Here is a 16,055-nt window from a genome sequence, read left to right on the forward strand (position 1 = left end):
GGTACTAAAAAAACATGACAACACTTAAATTTCATTTGTTTTAAACCCCTGGCTATATTTCAGACGGCCTTGTCCTGAGAACTTTAAAAAGCTAGAGATATCCATTATTCCAAAATTATTTTATGACTGAAAATTTTCAGTTTAAAAATCAGTTACATATTTTAGACCAGAGCTTGGCAATTTTTTTTTTGTAAGGTCCAGAGCGTGAATATTTGAGGCTCTGCAGGCCACACAGTCCTCACCTCACCTGCTACAGCTTGAAACCAGCCGCAGTCAACACTTCAATGAAGGAACATGACTGTGTCCCAATAAAACTTTATTTACAAACACCGACAGCTGGATGGATTTGGCCCATGGGCCATCTTTGCCAGCCTCTGATCAAGGCTAGACTAAAATAGTGTGGAATCTGGTCTCTAATGTGTACTGGAAACTGGTACTTCAGAGCAAAAAAGAACTATAGAAAGCAACCCCTTGTATCCAGCTGTATAATGTTAGATGCGGCAAATGCTCCTTGAGTTTCTGGATGTTACTAATTTACAAGATTTGGAAGTCCACACAGCACATGAATGGGTGTTAATGCCGATCACAGCTGGAAACAGCGTGTCCTGGGTATGATTCGAGATGGCAAAGAAAGGGTTCTACTCACAAGGGAAGGCTTCATCTGACTGGGGCTGGATCTCAGCAGGCCCAAGGCACCTGAAAAAGAAAAAGTCACTTCTGCCACTTAAGAGCACAACTGAATCCCTCAGCTCCCAAAGGGCACTGGAAATGCCAGGCTTTGAGAGACACACAAAACACGGAGGAGGAGAGAAGAGCATGACGTGTCCTCAGATGACACAAAAGAATTTGTGTCCACGGGCCTAAGGACAATGAACTAAAATGTAATCTTTAGATCAGGAATGGTGACTATTTAAATGCCAAAAAGGAACATAACCCCCAGTGGGAAAAGAGAGACAAAAAAGCTGAAGTAGAGAACTGGGAGAAGAAAGAGCCTATTCAAATGAAGTGGGCTAACGCAAGACCCTCAGCAGTGCACCTGCCACCAGGGGTCAGCAAAGGCTCCCGGCAGGTAGAGTCGCAGCCCTGCTGGGCTCCTAACACGGTAAACCACGGTGCACATGCTAAAATGCTCAGTCTCCCGGGTGACAGGGGCCTCCCTGGGCTGGCACCCTCACTATGGAAGGCAAACCACTCAAAACCCAAACTCTCCAAGTTTGCCGCCTGAGTCCTTTCTGGAACAAGAGAGGGTATGAATAATGATCTCACATTGTATATCACCATCGGTGGGAGTCTTTTTAAAAAAGTACTACTTTGAGAAGGTAGCAATTCAGTCCAAGATTCAATGGCCCATCTGATAACATGGTGTAGAAAATAGAGGAAAAACAAACAAACAAACAAAAAAAGCAAAGAAGGACTGAGAAGGTGCTGTGAAATAATTGTTAATTTTTAAGATATATGAATAAACATGTAACTAGTCTGAAAAAGAAAACTACCAACAAAAGCTATTATTTATATACAAACAGATGTATCCACATGTAGAGGTCTTTTGCTTTTGAGGGACACTCCCACCGTCAACCCTGACAGGCCTCCAGCTACAAATATCTCGGTAAATGCAGGTTACAAAATGGTCCACAGACTCCTCTCAACTGCTCTGATCTTCACAGTCTCCATCTTTTCCTATTTACTAAATCCCCAGAGTACTCCCTCCTCTTCTTTATCTATTTGTTCAGTTGTGTCTAAAGAAATACAGCAACTAAACCCAGCTAGCAATGGGTCTTCTGCAAATCTCGTTTTGGAAAACCACAGCGATCGCTACTGATTCTTCAGTCATGCAGCTGAGGACCAGGGCAAGTTACAGAAACGATCTGCTTGCTCTTGTCGGCTGGGGTTGAAGGAGACTTGAGACGTACACATCCGTTTGCCTTCAGGAGGAAGGGATCTGGGTGTACACTGCTCCTAGCTGAAGCTAGAATCTTCCTATCAGGACGTGGCAGGAGGACTTTCACACCCAGCTTCACTGCCCCACCTGCCAGGGTCTCGTATCTAATACTGTACATTGAAACCAAACAGAAAAAATTTTAAACTGAGCTGAAGTTCCAGAGAGGGAGAGAAAAATATTTTAAGTCAGGCCAAATATTGAACAGAAGCTTAGAATAAGACATAAGTCACTGAGACACAATAACTGAAAACATCTTCCTGGAGCACCAAGGCCCAGGTCTCAACCCCTTTTCCTGCCTCTCTGCAATCACTGTTCTCAGGACCACGTGGCTCTATGTCCCATATATGTGTTCCCGGCTCCCACACGTCCATCTTCTCCCCCGACCTCCAGACTGGTATGTCCAACAGCACCTCAAGGTCTCCATGTGTCTCTCTGCTCCTAGTGAGGCCCTCCCTGGCCCCCCATCTGCATTAGTTTCTGTTGCTGTGTAACAAGCACCCCACTCGCTTACTATTGCAGTCTCTGTCAAGGCCCGGGCATGGCTTGGCTGGCTCCAACCTAGGCTCGGGTCTCACAAGGCTGCCATCACGGTGTGGTCTGGACGGCCTTCCTCTAAGAAGCTCAGGGGCCTCCTTCAAGTCCCCATGGTTAGCAGAATTCAGCCCCTTAAGGCTGGAGCACTGAGGCCCCAGTTTTCCTGCTGGCTGACAGTGGGTGCCACCCTCCTCTCCTAGAGGCAGCTCTCAGCTCCCTTCTCCAAGGCCAGCAGGAGAATCTCCACTCCAGCCTGCTGAGACGGAGTCCTACGCGAGGTAACCTGGTAATCACAGCAGTGCTATCCATCACCCTCAGCAGACGCTATTAGCCCCACCCACCCAACACAGGGGGCACCTCAGAACTCTGCCAGCCACGCCTCTAAAACGCTGCCACCCACTCCCACAACACGCATATATACCCCTCCCCCCCCGATTTATTTTCCTCTATAGTGTTTTTTACCATTCGAAATAACAAATACCTTATACACTTCCACATTTCTGCTTCATCTCACTGAAATATAAGCCTCACCAGGGCAGAACGTTTTGCCTGTTTTTGTTTACTGCTATATCCCCAGCCTGTAGAAGAATCCTACCTGGCTCACAGCACTTATCCACAAGTATTTATTGAATGAATGAATGATTCACTACCTAGGTTTGCCTAAAAAAATCAGCATCTCAACATCTCCGATTCCACTGCTAAGCACAGATTTCTGCGACCTCTTTCCACTGTAGTTGGTTGCCTTACATCAGAACTTTGTTCAGTCACAAAAGATCAAGCTAAACATTATCCTTTCCATGGTCGCAAAGCTATATAGTTTTACTTTATTTATAGTTTTTCAGCCAACTATGTAGTGAGAATGCCACACTGAATATTTGCAAAACCACCATTTTTAAGCATACGCGAAAACAGATATGTTTAATGTCCGGTTCCCAGGCTGTGAGATGACTTCTGTTTGTTTTTTAATCTTAAAAATAATCTTCAGTCAAACAGTGGAGAAAGTAGGAAGTAAAAGCCAAGCTCCCTTTGAACAATGACTCCAAGAAAACCACGAGTATGTGACTAAGTCAGTGACTGAAACAAGAGAAGTATGGTTTTCAGAGGCAGCAAACATAACTGTGAAATATACGCGCTGGGTATCTGTTTTACCCCATGCGCCTGTGGTTAGCAAAGTTTTTTTAGGCGATAAAAAAATGTATGCACATAAAACAATACTCATAAACCCAACTGCAAGTTCTGTAACAAATTGATGACTTACCTGACGTCCAGACTAAAAACCACGCACACGTGGCCTGCACTAAAAGTCACCGAATGCCACTCAGGTGATCACAGGTTGTAAAAGGCAGGCTGATTGTCTCTTTCATCTTGTTTAACTTTTCCCACTCCTGTTTATTTTACTAGCACTACTACTACTAACGTAATTCAAGGAACACAATAAATTTCTAAATCTCCCTCGCCAAAGATAAATGAGCATTCATTTCTGCATTCCTGGCTGGTTTCTGCTTCTGGCTTCTCTCCTCTAACCATATGTACAGTTTCCAGGTTAATCTGCCAAAAACAGTGATTCTGGGAAGTCCCTCCTCTGGTTATGAACTCAGGGTGGCTCCCTATGGCCTCGCTCCTCAAGTTCACAGCCCTCTCTGGGGTCTCGCTTGTCAAGTTCCTAACCTGGGTTAGGCCTGTAGCCTGGGTCAGTCTGGCTTCTGTGTTAACAGCAAGACTCTGACCACTTGACTCCATCCTCATCTGGCCACCACTGGCCTTGGAGTGATTGGCTAAAAGGACACAGATCAATGAATGAAAATCACAAACATCAAACCCTAAGCCCTACTGACTGTAGAGACATCTCTTCACGTGGAGGACAGACTGCTTCTCTTTCCCTTAGAAACACAGTAAGGTTAAGAACGAAGAAAGTCCATAAAACATGGTCTTCAGCATCTCAAAGTGAAGCACAATAAAGGTAAATTGAAAAGTATTACGGAGGTAAATTTGGCATTTCCCAAGCATCCTTTTTTTTTTTTAATGTAGTTTCATTTTTTAGAAATAAATTTATTTATTTATTTTTTGGCTGTGTTGGGTCTTCGTTGCTGCACGCGGGCTTTCTCTAGTTGCGGTGAGCGGGGGCTACTCTTCATTGCGGTGCGTGGGCTCCTCATTGCGGTGGCTTCTCTTGCTGCGGAGCATGGGCTCTAGGTGCGCGGGCTCAGTAGTTGTGACTCGCGGGCTCTAGAGTGCAGGCTCAGTAGTTGTGGCGCATGGGCTTAGTTGCTCCGCGGCATGTGGGATCTTCCCAGACCAGGGCTCGAACCCGTGTCCCCTGCATTGGCAGGCAGATTCTCAACCACTGCGCCACCAGGGAAGCCCTCCCAGGCATCTTAACTGAGCTTTCTGTGGAGGCAGAATTCCAACAGGGGCCCCAGGAATTCCCAGCCCCCTGGGGCACAGGCCTGCACAGTCCCAGGACAGTAAACACAGTGGGTCTCACTCCTGTGATTAGGAATGTTACGTGTCACATTAACCTCAGCTAGGGGGTCTGTCCGGATGGATCCTGCACTCTCATGCATCCTTTAAAAGCAGAGTTTTCTCTGGCAGGTCACAGAAGAGAAAACGAAGCGACTAAAAGCTGAGGGGGTCCAAGGAGATGCTGCTGTGATGTCACGACAGGGCCCGGGGCAAGGAACGGTGAGTGGTTTCTAGAAACTTCTAGGAACTGATGGCAGCCTCGGCCTCAGTCTTGCCTACAACCTGAATGAGCTTAGAAACTGATTCCTCCCCAGGGCCTCGATCTAGACCATGGCCTGGCCAACATCTTGACTGTGAGGCCCTAAGCAGATCCAAGTCCAACCAGGAAGGACTTGTGACCACAGGACTCACAGGAGCTGAGAAACAGCTGTTGTCTGTGGAAATGTCATGCAGAAAACCAACATGCTTTCCTCTAAGCGCAGCTTCTGCTCACATGAAACGACATCCTAAAAGCACCTCCAGGACTGTTGACTGTCCTCATGGATAGCAATGTATAGCCAAAAAGACAAAGAGAAAGAAAAGCATAAGAGACCTCCAAGGAAATCTCTATCCTTCTTACAAAACCATGAAACCTGGGAACAAGTAGAGTATACAAATCTGTAACGACAGACAGTGCCTACTCTAAAGATCATCACGTATAAGCAATACTCCTCAGAAATGTTAAAATAGGAATCGTCCCTTCCACGATATTTTACTAACGTTAACATCAATAATGGCCGCATGAACATTATAATTTATTCAGGTTCCTATGACATATATTAGGAAAGGTGTTCATCTTTTATTCATCAAAAGAATAATTGATTACCTACTATATACAGTATCCGTTGTAAGTGCTTACTGACTAATTCCAGGGAAGGCTAAGAAAAACATGCCATCTACATATTATTACAAGAAAAAGTAAATATTAGAGGATGTTTGCCCACTGGTTTTCTTAACAGTAACCATTAATCACTAAATTACAAATGTTCTGTATTTCATTTTGCTTTTATAAGCAATCCTAATTATTTTAATGTATAGATATTTGTTTCATTTCTACTCCATGCTAGGCTCTCTGCTAGGCACTAAGAAACACAGATAGTAAGTCAGCCCCTGATTTCCAGTGGCCCAGAGTCTATTAAGAGAGAGAAACAAGGCTATTAAGAATTGAAACGAGCAAGTTCCATCGGTGCAATATTAGTGGTATGGGTATTACATAAGGTGCAGTGTAGCCTGGGAATTATATAATGTTCAGCGCAATGGTGCTGAGTAGTCAATTAAGAAAGTGTGTACCTCCACCCATCCATCCGTGCATCTGTCCGCCCGTCCGTCCGTCCGTCCATCCATCCATCCATCCATCCAAGACTCTTACGAGTTAAACAGAAACATCTGCCCGAATTAAGGGCCGTTCTGACATTTGCTGTGTGCCTAAGCACTGTGATCAACTACTATTTTTAATGAGGGAAAACTAGCTTTTCATGAAATACGTCTGTGCACCGTCGTCTACTCAAATATGGAAGGCAGCGGCCAGTTCTTAATCTGTCACAATTAAGTTTACACATTTCTAATACAACAGTCTTAGTACAACAAAACTTTACCCGCCCCTGGAAAGGGAACACCATTTTATTCGCTCACCTCTAAAGTTCTGATAGAAAGTGGCATTAAAACCACACCGACTCCCCAGAAACAGAGTATATGAGCGTTTGGGACCTGAATCAAACCAAACATTTCACCCTGACCCAGCAACGCAAAATGACAATAATTGTATTCTTGGAGGGGTAGAGTCATTAAAGTAGAAAATACTGAGTGTTATAGTTTATGAACACACACGCGCACACACGCATGCACACACACACAAACACACATGCATGTGCACACGCATGCATGCACGCACACACACACAGTATCTTATTATACCAGCCCTGCTGGGAGGAAATGAAAATCTTAATCCCCATCACTCTACCAAGGTTTTTCTTAAGTGAGAAATTTCCCCGTGATAATGCTTGTCTTATTTAGCGTTTATTTTTAAAAGGATGAGCCATGACTTTTCACACAAGCTGTTTTCAAATTCCACCCCTTAAAATTATTCCTAAAAGAACTTTGTTAGACTCAGTCGTCAGATGTTTAACATCTGCTGTGCGCTTGACAAAGTCAGGGATGCAAAACACCGTGCTTAGAAATCACAGGCATGGAAAGAACATGCTGACGGGACACAGTGCAACGGACAGTACGTGACCCCAAGCCGTCACGGAGTTCATACGTCGGCTGTAGAGATTTGGCTAATAAACACGCAGGACATTAAAAAGCAATAATACATGAAGCAACAAGAGGAGCAGGAGGGGAATACTTCCAACAGATGATCCCTGCTCTGTCCCAAAAGGCGGGCAACCCACCTGCCACGAGGTCCCGCAGATGCTCCGTTGTGCGACCTCCCACAGCGGGTGACATGGGGCCTCTTCAGTTTATGAATTCCAAATTTTAGTTACTTTAACTTAGTGACTAAGGAGTAACCATTTATTCCCAACTAAAAACAAAAGTCTAAAGGCTGCTCAAAGAAGGCGCTCAGAGCCAGGCTTGGGGAGATGCCGGCACAGCACAGGGGAGCCTGGAGCCATGGTCACACACGACACGCCCCCAGCCCCGCCACAGACATTGCATCTTGGTGTCCTGTCTGCCCGAGGGGATAATGAAAGGGACGGTGAACGTCTGTGTGAAGGGCACCTCGGGCCCAGCACTGCACTAAGCACTTGTGAGGAGCGTCGCATGTAATTCTCACCAGAACCTTTCGAAGCAGGTGCCGGGCCGGGAGAACAATCTAGAAATAACAGAATGGGGCCAGCAGGATAGGGTCGTTGTGAGGATTAAGTGACAACAATATTTTATGATCATGAGCATTTTGCCAGGCATGTAGTACTTCATAAATGACGTGTATCATCATTACTTGGCTGAGTGAAGAAAAGGGGCAGGGATTTCAAGCAAAGGAAAAGAGCAGGTTTTGCAGAAAGCCTTCGAGAAAAAAGCCTTTGAGACGGCAAGTAGATCAGTACAGCTGAGAAGAGTTCCAAGGAGGAGAGTGGGAATGGTTGGGGAGGTAAACCTGAACTCGACAACGGCTGCAGCTGAGCGCCCAGTGTCCACATGCGTACCTTTTACCCCTGTGGTCCAGGGCAGTTAGCGCAAGGCTTCTAAAAATGAAGGTGACATGGGATACTATTTCATTGAGATCCACCTACAGGCAACATGCAGGGAAGACTGAAAAGGGAACAGCTAAGGGACAGAGGGACTGATCGGAGGCAAAACTATGTGGTAAAGAGAAGATGGGGGTTAGTTACCTTGGAAGAGGAAAGGTAGAAAGAAAAGGGCAAACATGAAAGAACAAGAATACTTAATGAGCGGATGCTCCAAGGTTTTCCGAAGATGGTGCCTTGCTAATGGAAGCTCAGTGGTATCAGAAGAACAGTCAGGAGAGGATGCTGGCTTCGCAGGAAGATCAGGGAGCCATTCGTGACACTGTGAATTTGAGTCTGGAATGGAATATTGATGCTGTGGGTCTAGCAAGTGGCATAAAGGTTGGGATAATCAATGGGGAAGCACAGGTGTGGTGTGATGTTCCTGGGCGTAAAGTGAACCACTGGCCAAGCCTGAGCCCTGGGGGATGCACACACTTAGGTCACAGGAAGTGAATGGACAGAGAGGGCAGGGAGGAGGCGAGAGACTCTGACCTGGGAGGACCGAGCGGCACGTCACAAGGTCCTGAGGTGAGGGGAGGAGGAATGAACCAAACGTGTTCCTGATTTATCAATCGGATCAAGAGCCTAGAGAGAGCACAGAAACGAGGCAGAGCCGAGGGAGGGCGCAGGGGAAGGACGGAGGAGGATGACCACGGACAGGACAGGGCGTGGAGAAGAAAAACCCTTCTTCTCCATGATGTGGGGGCGAGGGCGTCAGGGCTCAGAGGGTGAGAAGAGTGAAATTAACACTGAATCTTACATCAATATCCCCTTTAAAACAAAAAATATGTAGCGTCACCGAAATATTCCCCACCAAACCTGCACTAAAGGAACAATTATGCTTCTATTTTTATCCTCAAACTATGAACAGAAAATTTTCCTGAAAAGAACTTACATGTGCTTCTGAAAGGGACTAAGAGAAAAACCACTGCAAAATACTGTTTGCTAAACAACCCACTGCTGACTGACTCGGTGATAATGAACTGTGCTCAAGCACTCGAGAGCCTCAGGCTGGGCTGAAGGATTATTAGGCAAGTATTTAGAATCAACACTGAATTTCAACAGCACATATGTAATCCAAGGAATGTGAATCCATTAAGCTTTTATGCTAATAGCTGTTCTGGAGAAGTTGAAAGGGAGGTAAGCTGAAGTTTAAATTAAGTCCTACTTTGACGTTAAAACAATTTCTTTTCAAAATTCTCAAATTGGTCGCCAAGCACACTAACTTCCTCCCTGAAGAATCTATTTTTAAAAACACTAAAATCTCAATATTCATTATGCACATTAAATAGTCTCTCAAGTTTTACAAGAGAGCAGTCATTTACCAAAACAAGTATAAACTGTACAGAGACAGACTTCCTCTATTACTGTTTGATTGGAAATTACCTCTTCACATACTTACTAAGTATCTTGCTTGATTAATGTCCATTTCGAAAGCAAAGAGAGAGAACGGAAAAGAGGACATAATTATCTGCAATCCCATGAGGTCTCCCATGCGTCTCACCAGCCACTGAGCCTCCGTGTCCGGAACCACATCCCAGGCCCCGCAGCCTCCAGGCATAACACGAGGTGATGAGAGAAAAAGCTGCAGCCTCCAGGTCCACGCACATGAGGTTCCAGCCCATGAGTACACTCCCTCGTCCTCAAACCTCACTACGAGCATCCTATCCAAACCCAGACCATGACGCCAAAGCTCAGGTCATTCATATTTACCTCTTCCCTACAGATCGGCCGGGACGCCTGGACTAAGGCATAAGAATGATGTCACCACTTGGAATCCTGCAGAATGTTCAGGTCGCTGCTTCCCCAAAACGTAAAGGAGCTCATTCTTCTTGTATCGTCTTCAGCTCTCATAGCAGGGAAGTCTACTGAGTTCCCATTTTCCACCTCATTAGGTTCATGCAGGGAACACTATTTCAGTATATTGTCTGAAAACACTCCCTGCCATCACCAGTATTTTCTCTTCATGACGTCCATCCAACTTTCTTGTGCTTTGAAAGTGTGTTAACATGATGGCTGTCACCAACGTCAGCTCTAGAAATCTAAACAGGCTCCTTGGTTCAAGCCGTAAGACCTAAGACCCTACGTACTATTCTCTCCGGCACGTGTAAGGCCACTTGGCGTTGTATACTCAATTGCACCATGATCAACCAGGGAATGTGACCCACAGCCGTCCTCTGGCACACGGCACACACCCAGCACAGTGTAGCATAAGCAAGGAGATGGAGAGTTTAAAACTTACAACTAGTGCCTGCCTGACTGGGCATCAATCACTCTTTTACAAAAGTGAATGTGAGCAGGTGATACAAGTTGAAGACTAAGAAACGGTAAGATGTGCACGCACATTTCCTTCAAATCCCTGACCTAAGGGGTTCCCAAAGATGAACCAGAAAGGAAGAAATTATACATGTAGAGGTGGTACTCAGACATTCTGTTTATCTCAGATTCCTTAAAGGGTAACTTGCACTTAGTGAGGATTCTTGGTATATACAGCATAACAGGAAGAACACAATGTATGGAATGACAAGGCTTCAGGTTATATCTGACAGTTAATGTCTGGGCTCCTACAACCTCTCTGTGCCTCAGTTTCCTCATCTATGAAATGGGCACTCCAGAATTGCCACAAAACAACAAATGACTTCTGAGAATCTAGAAGACTGAATTACTAATATTTTATTTTAAAGTCTACATTGTGTATTAATATATAGTAGAGACTAGTTCTGATAATTTAATTGCATAAAATATAAAAATTCAACTATAGTTAATGTGATAATGCTAATTTGGTCATCATGCCCGGGGGGTATCACATTTTACTTTTCTGATGTGAATAAGTGCTCTTAGCTGAAAGAAAAATTCTCCTTAAAGAAACGCCTGCCTTGTGGTATGACAATCTTAATACAATTTCTTTTTTTTTTTTTTTTAATTTTATTTTTGGTTGAGTTGGGTCTTTGTTGCTGTGCAAGGGCTTTCTCTAGTTGCGGCGAGCGGGGACTACTCTTCGTTGCGGTGCATGGGCTTCTCATTGCGGTGGCTTCTCTTGTTGTGGATCATGGGCTCTAGGTGCATGGGCTTCAGTAGTTGTGGCATGTGGGCTCAGTAGTCGTGGCTCGCGGGCTCGAGCGCAGGCTCAGTAGTTGTGGCGCACGGGCTTAGTTGCTCCGTGGCATGTGGGATCTTCCCAGACCAGGGCTCGAACCCGTGTCCCCTGCATTGGCAGGCAGATTCTTAACCACTGTGCCACTAGGGAAGTCCCTCTTTTTGTTTTATAAGATGAAAATACTCCTTGGTTTGTGTGCTCAACCATTGCAATGGTTTGCACAGGTGGTCACTGAATAGATGAATAAATGAATAGATGAAACTGGAATTGCATTAAAAGGCAGCACGTGAAGTACAGCTAGTCATGGAAACATGCAAGACCCAGGCCTCCTGAGCACAGAGGGTACCCGGGCAAGGCAGCAAGCAGGTCAGTTCATACACTGGAACACCCACTGGGGTCAGGCACTGCTCCAGACCCTGGGGACAGAGCTGTCAACAAACATACAAGATGCCCTCACGGCACTTATTACCTCCTAGCTCTACTTGTCAACTTCCTAACTGAATAGGAACACAGCAGCCAGGGAGAGTGTGATCACAGTGTCAGAGATGGGGACACACTGCACCCGTGATGACGTGACACACCCAGTGCCGCTCTGAGGGGCTAAGAGAACACAATTCCATGGATTAACAACAAGGTCCTACTGTAGAGCACAGGGAACTATATTCAGTATCCTGGGATAAACCATAATGGAAAAGAATATAAAAAATAATGTATATATATGTATAACTGAATCACTTTGTATACAGCAGAAACTAACATAAACATTGTAAATCAACTATACTTCAATAAAAAAAAAATTACCAACAACATATGGAAAAAGAACACATTTAAAAAAAGAGAGAGAGAGAGAGAACGCAGTTCTAGTGCCCTGAGCCACACATGGGGGAGACCCAGTGCTGGGTCTCCTCCTGCAATAAACGTGGCAACAGACGGCCCACTGCACAGACCTGCACTCACCCACTTACTGTCAGATGATGATTAATGTCACTTCACTAATTTTTAAAACAACTCTTTAACAGACTATTAAACTTTGACTTTTAACGAATTAAAACTGCTTTAAAAAAAAGAGCTTTTTATTTTAGCCAGTTAACTCATTATTTCCTAGAACTAAGGAGTATACGTGCTATACATCCTATTTAATGCTGAACATATTTAATTCACAAAGCAGCTTGCAGGCTTCGTTTCAATTCATCCACACAGTCTTTTGTCCTTGTTTTATGAGAATTTCCAAGTGCTGCCAGATTTTAACCACAACTGGCACTTTCCTAAAGAGTATCCGTGAATCCCTAAATTCCAATGCGTGAGTGAGTTTTGTTGGCCTGCAGCTAAACGACGGCCAAATTATTTCACACTGGCTTTTATTTTGTGATTCTATTGCGTGAGGTCTATAATTTGCAAAATTACTAAGCTGATTATTTTGTAAGTGTAATATCCACGGCCTGGCCAACTCCATCTACTTTAGAAATTAGCACAGGGATTTATTTTGATTCTTCTGTTGCAGTCCTAGCAGTTTTACTTTCCTAGTAGCTGCTGCTTTCATATAGGAGTTTTAGTGTATGGAAGTTTGCTACATAAAATATTTATTTTTTTCATTCACACATTTTTAACCGAAAGGGAGCTTTGATGCACTAAGGTGAGTTTATAAAGCACGAACTCATTTCATAGGTACAGTATATTCATTTTCTATATGCTCATGAAAGTTTTCTAAACAAAGCAGACAGTGGTACAGGCTGAGTTATACTAATCGTCCTTGGAGATGTCACGACCACTGCGGTCCATGTGAGTGGCACCCTAGGACCACACGCCATTCACTTGGATAAATGCGCATGGTGCCTCTGACCACCCAAATGTCTCCGTGTGTACCCGTACTGCTGCAGAAAGCAATTCCCAAGTAGCACAGACAGGGCTTTATGCAAGCCCCCCAAACGTATGTCAGAACCGGACGAAGAGTAGTCATATTCATTGGTTCAAATACCTCTGATGAAAGGGTTCATGTATATTCGCACAATCAAACCAAACACAAAGGAATCAGGTAGCAGTATATTAATTTTTTTGGAGAGACAGAGAGGCATGTCATTTGAGAACGGAATTCTAGAGCCAGTCTGATTGGGTTCAAATCCTATTTCATTACTTATTAGCTGTGTAACCTGGACAAACTATTTCACCTCTCTATGCCTCAGTTTCTTCATCTATAAAATGGGGATAAAGCAGAACTGAACCCAGAGCTGGAATGAGGATTGAATGAGGCGAAACATGTGAAGTAGCTAGAACAGGGCCTGGCAATAGTAACCACTATTTAACTATTCAGATTTGGTGTTAGTATTATTGGGTAAGAAAATCAAAACAGAAAGAGATTAAATGACTTGTCATGGGTTTGAGAATTAGTCAGTGATTTACTACAGAATGAAAACGAAAGCTCTTGATTTACCAGAAAGAGTTTCCCTGAGACCACACGTTTTACATTCCAACTTTTTGAAAAGGTAAAACCTGCGACTTGAAGTAATACTTAGGTCTGAAAAGCAAACTCCCATGCTCTTCATGGCTTTGATGATGACACAGGTCATCCCTAACGGGCCACCTGGGCTGACATTTACTGGCTGCCTCTCCTCGTGGGGAGGGGCACAGCCAGTGGACAAACAAGTCCAGTGTACATTATCAGCCGTCGACAAGACTTCAAATCCTAGGAGAGAATCATTCTCAAAAAGCTCTGCTTCTCGGCCGGGTGAGGTGCCTACTGTTTTCATTCACGTTTTTTAAATATCAGCCAATCCCCGGTGCGTTCCACTCGCACCTTGGAAAATCATCTCATTCATTTCAGTGCAAACAGTGTCCCTTCCTGGCGCCCCGAGGGACCCAGGTTTAGTTCCACAATGTGAAGTGGGACAGCTAGAAATCAGAAAAGGTCTGGGTGTGTTAACGAGCGGATGCTTTTTATCTATTTCAAATTTGAAACAAGGGTCCAGGGAGATTTGATCACTGATTTTGATGCAGATTACAGCTCTTAGATAATGGAAAACAACATGCACAGGAAAGCAGTTCTTCCCTGGCCCCTCCATCCAGTGCACGAGAAAAGTGCAGTCTTGCCCAGAGCACTACACACGGGCCATGCACACACTGTCCAGCTGTTCCAAAATCGTCCAGAGCACCCACCTCTTAGACTGGTCTCCAGGGGCTGTGTTAACATCAACTAACTAGCCCCCCTCTCTTAAGAAATGAGATCGGGAGATTGCACTGGGCAAAATTTAAATTTGTATAGTAAAAAATCCAGATAAACCAGAAGTCTGAATAAGCCAGGAAAAGGTACACTGTGTAAGACAATCTGTGTAAAAGGGCCAAAACCCAAATGGGTCACATGACATCATCTCTGAGTGACATTAGCATTTCCCCCACAGTTCTCATCCCTGTTGCATTGAGCTAGAAAATGAGGAAAAAGCACCCAAACCCTTTTCTCAACAGCTTAATAAAAATGCACATGTTCTATTTTTAAATCAACGAACATCTGTGATTTTCAAATGTCTCCATCATAAATGTAATTAGTGTAATATCCTGGATCAAACATAGAGTATGGTATCTAAAAAGAAGGAATAACACTATTTTCAGTCTAATAGCATTACCTGTTCTAACTTAACTGCTTTATTATAACAGTCAAATAAAAAATGATGTCTTATGGAAGCAGAGAAATCCGAATCAATCTCTCTTCAAGATAAATATGAGGAAACTAAGGCTTGGAGAGTTTATACAGCTTATCTGAGGCCAAATCCTGCCAAGGGCTGAAGCCAGATCCCTGCTTATTCTATACAAGAAAGACCTGGGTGCCAGGAAATAAGTTCAATGCTTAGTGCTGCTTCCTGACTTACAGCAGCACTGTTAAGTGCTGGTGGTCAGGTCCCTACAGGTTCGTCAAGTCCTGTAGCTGAAAGTGAGAGAGGGGTGATGTGTGCACACTTACCGGTCGGGTCACACCAGGAAGTGTTGTCGACCTGAAGTCCTTCCTCCACCAAAACCCCAATGCCACATGTTTGTGACAGTTGGTGACCATCCTAATGAGTGAATTTCCCTACCAGGCAGCAAGACTCCCCCGCTCACGGCTCACCTACTGGGACTTCCTGTGACTGTGGCTTCCCCTCCAAACAGGCAGAAGTGACAGAACAATGTCAAGTCACTATGGGGGGCGGGGAGACACCGCATCATGAAAGAACACTTTCATGTGTTCTTTAGTTGTTGGTTGAAATGTTACCACCAGTTAAGTGATGGGGAACACCGAAATACATAATCAGGACAGGACGCTTTAAGTTTGAGTAAAAGGGTAGAATAGGAGAAGAGTGGGAAACAGCACCATGGTTTAGAATTAAAGGGTGGTCCTATTTCTTGCTAAAATGACCATTTCCACTTAATGTTTATTCACATGGTTAAGTTATTGTGTGGTGCCCTAGCAATTGAGATTTTCCCATTTCTAAACCCATTTCTAAACCCCTCTTTAAAAAAACAAAACCCAAAACATGTGCATTTGTCACTAAAATTTATTTTAGCAATAAATCCTATGCCAACAAAGTTGCTGAAATAAGGATGGGAGAGAAAGGAAAAATCGTAAGTGGACATTTAAAGCCTCATTAAAACTGAGTTTACATAACGCTGGTCCTGATCTGAGGGAGACCCTAGAGCACCTAAGGCCCGGGAGCACCTGGTCTGGGCCTCTAAGTGTGTGTACATCAGTTTCTCTTTGAGTGTATCATTTTGGATGTTGGTAAAATGAAAT

General features: G+C 44.3%; 1 protein-coding gene across 4 annotated transcripts in view; it reads right to left on the bottom strand.

The window, feature by feature from the left end:
* FAM110B (family with sequence similarity 110 member B) overlaps positions 1 to 16,055 on the bottom strand; it is a 102,179-nt gene that overhangs the window by 79,086 nt on the left and 7,038 nt on the right. For all 4 annotated transcript variants that reach the window (XM_059901217.1, XM_059901213.1, XM_059901216.1 and 1 more), the window contains exon 2: positions 647 to 696. The gene's annotated coding sequence lies outside the window, so the exon portion shown is untranslated. The remainder of the gene's footprint in view (positions 1 to 646; positions 697 to 16,055) is intronic.

This window comes from Balaenoptera ricei, chromosome 17 (assembly GCF_028023285.1).
Source record: "Balaenoptera ricei isolate mBalRic1 chromosome 17, mBalRic1.hap2, whole genome shotgun sequence".
Classification (NCBI taxonomy): Eukaryota; Metazoa; Chordata; class Mammalia; order Artiodactyla; family Balaenopteridae; genus Balaenoptera; species Balaenoptera ricei.